Source organism: Raphanus sativus, unplaced genomic scaffold (assembly GCF_000801105.2).
Source record: "Raphanus sativus cultivar WK10039 unplaced genomic scaffold, ASM80110v3 Scaffold3887, whole genome shotgun sequence".
In the NCBI taxonomy this organism is placed as follows: domain Eukaryota; kingdom Viridiplantae; phylum Streptophyta; class Magnoliopsida; order Brassicales; family Brassicaceae; genus Raphanus; species Raphanus sativus.
In genome coordinates, this window is record NW_026619191.1 from 6,690 (window position 1) to 9,397 (window position 2,708).

At 35.6% G+C, this 2,708-nt stretch overlaps 1 long non-coding RNA gene across 1 annotated transcript; it reads left to right on the forward strand.

Annotated features, from left to right (window-relative positions):
* Window positions 1-311: 311 nt before the first annotated feature.
* LOC108838139 (uncharacterized) lies at window positions 312-1,211 on the forward strand. Its single transcript, XR_001947454.2, has 3 exons — window positions 312-601; window positions 716-841; window positions 934-1,211. It is a non-coding gene; the product is annotated as an uncharacterized LOC108838139 (long non-coding RNA).
* Window positions 1,212-2,708: the final 1,497 nt, after the last annotated feature.

Here is a 2,708-nt window from a genome sequence, read left to right on the forward strand (position 1 = left end):
TAAAAATTTGTAGTTTTCCATTTGTAAATTTTAAGATTTTAATCTTATTTTCAGACCTTAACCATATTAATCCCAACCCCTGTAGCCTGTAGGCATATACTCCAAACCCTAAAATATAAATTCTAAAACGTACAATTAAAACAAATAATATGAATACCATATACATAATCAATCGCAACTGAAAATACACTAATCAAATATTATCTAAATTTTTATTGTTTCGAAGAATCTAAGATTATATGATATATTTTGATTTATTTCCAAAATAATAATATTTAAATGAGACACATAAATATAACTAGGATTAACAATACCCTAATGCATGTCTATAAAAAAATATTCTTCCCGACTTATTATTAATTGGCCGCCTCCACCGAAAACCCTAGGACAGTTTCTTTTTCTTCTTTCAATTTGCTCTCTCTTCTCTCTTTTGTTTTGTCAATTGTGTGGTTCTTTCTTTTGAGATTGTTCGAGTTTATCTCTATCTTCGAAAGTGGTTCTGTTGCTAACCATGGCGTCTTTCTTGGGTGTACAGCGAAGGTGGCGGTGGTAGGGTTGACCACTGGAATTCCATAAAGCCGTCTTGATTGTTAACCTATATGTAAGTGAAATACCTTAGTTTCTTGTTGATATAGTTCTCTGCATAAATATCAATCTGATTTTATATTTCCATGTGTAAAGAAAATAAAATTGCTTATTTTTTCTGAAACAACAGGCGCTTCTTCTTCTTAATCCTCAAAGATGAATCTACCAAATCTCATCTCCAGGTTAATGGACTCTAAACAGAGCACGTGAAAGTTGATTTCTTTTGGTGTGTGCAACTGCAGTTTTGCCAAGTCCAGTAAGTAAATTTTGTATGACTTTGTTAATATTACAAACCCATTATCTCTATCGAACTAACATACTTTTTAAATCTTGATTACCACTGCTCAGATATGTGATGTTTGATCGATCACCATCCTATTTCTTCACAGTGGGCCTTGCTCGATGGCCTCTGTCAAGAGAACGAAGGTGGAGGAAGACATGCAACATAGCCTCGGTGATCATGGTTATTGCTACAGTTGTGGTGGTGGTTGATACGAGAAATCATAGATAATCATTAAATGTATTTATTTTTAATTTTATCTATGTTCTAAGTTTAGTTATTTAATTATTTAATTTTATTGTATTACAAAATATTGTCCTATATAAATAAATTGTTTTTTTTGGTATTTTAATTTTAATTTATTTGCAATATTGGTGATTATGATGAATTACTACGATTTGAGAATATTCTTTTGTGTTACTAATTGTGATGGATATATTATAATATTTTTGTCATTAGTTATTACATTTTTTGACAATATATTCGTCATAATTAGTGACAAACTTCAGACAATATAATAGTTACAAAATATGACCGTTTTGAGACAATTTTGTTAGTCGGGAATTGTGACATTATTGTTACTATTTTGTACGTCACTATTTGTGACAAACTGGTTACCAAATATATTTGTCACAAAGAATGTGACGTTTTTGTTACCGAGAAACATTTGTGACGACAGTATTGTAACCATCAACATTTTGTCACTAGTTCGTCACAATATCTGTATTGTTACTAAATTATGTATATTGTGACAAAATATTTTGTCACAATATGCATATTTTCCTGTAGTGATTGAGTTGTGCAGGTCCAAGGAAGGCTTATTCATATCTCAAAGAAAATATGCACTTGATCTTTTGAAAGATGCAGGTGCTTATGGAGGAAAGACTGCCAAGATGCCCATGGAGGTTGGGTACAAGATTCCAAGAGAGGGGGAGATGGAAGATAGCAAGCCATTTCATGATCCCAAGTTGTATAGGAAGCTGGTGGGGAAGCTGATTTACCTTACTATCACTCGGCCAGACATATGTTTTGCAGTGAATCAAGTCAGTCAACATATGCAACAACCCAAGGAGCATCATTGGAGAATGGTGGAGAGAGTACTGATGTATATCAATGGAACTCAAGGGTTAGGTGTATGGATGGGGTGCAACAAGAGCACTGAAGTGGTTGGTTACTGTGATGCGGATTGGGCTGGTGATAGGAATGATAGGAAGTCTACAACCGGGTACTGCACCTTCATTGGAGGAAACATGGTTACTTGGAAGAGCAAGAAGCAGAAGGTGGTGTCATGTTCAAGTGCTGAGGCTGAGTATAGAGCTATGCTGAAGCTTACTAATGAGCTAGTGTGGATCAAGGGGATCTTGAAGCACTTGGAGATCGAGCAAGCTACACCAATGACCATGCATTGTGACAATCAAGCTGCCATTCACATTGCTACAAACTCTGTGTTTCATGAGAGGACAAAACACATCGAGGTTGATTGTCACAAGGTAAGACAGATGATAGTTTTGGGAGTGATCTTGCCATGTTACACTAGAAGTGAAGATCAGTTGGCAGATGTATTCACCAAGGCAGCAAGGCAAAAGACAATGGAGTCCATACACATCAGGTTAGGACTCATTGATCTTTCACCCACTCAATAGTCCCCTGATCATGAGGTCTTTACTCTTTTTCCTTCATCAAAGTTTTGTCCCAATGGGTTTTCTTTGATGAGGTTTTTAATGAGGAAGATCTCATGGTCCTTCCAAGCTCGACTTGTTCCACATGGTCAAGCTTGAGGGGGAGTGTTGAAATGTGGTGAAAAGAGATGAGGAGTATTGGTATATTAAAGAGGAGATGAGAA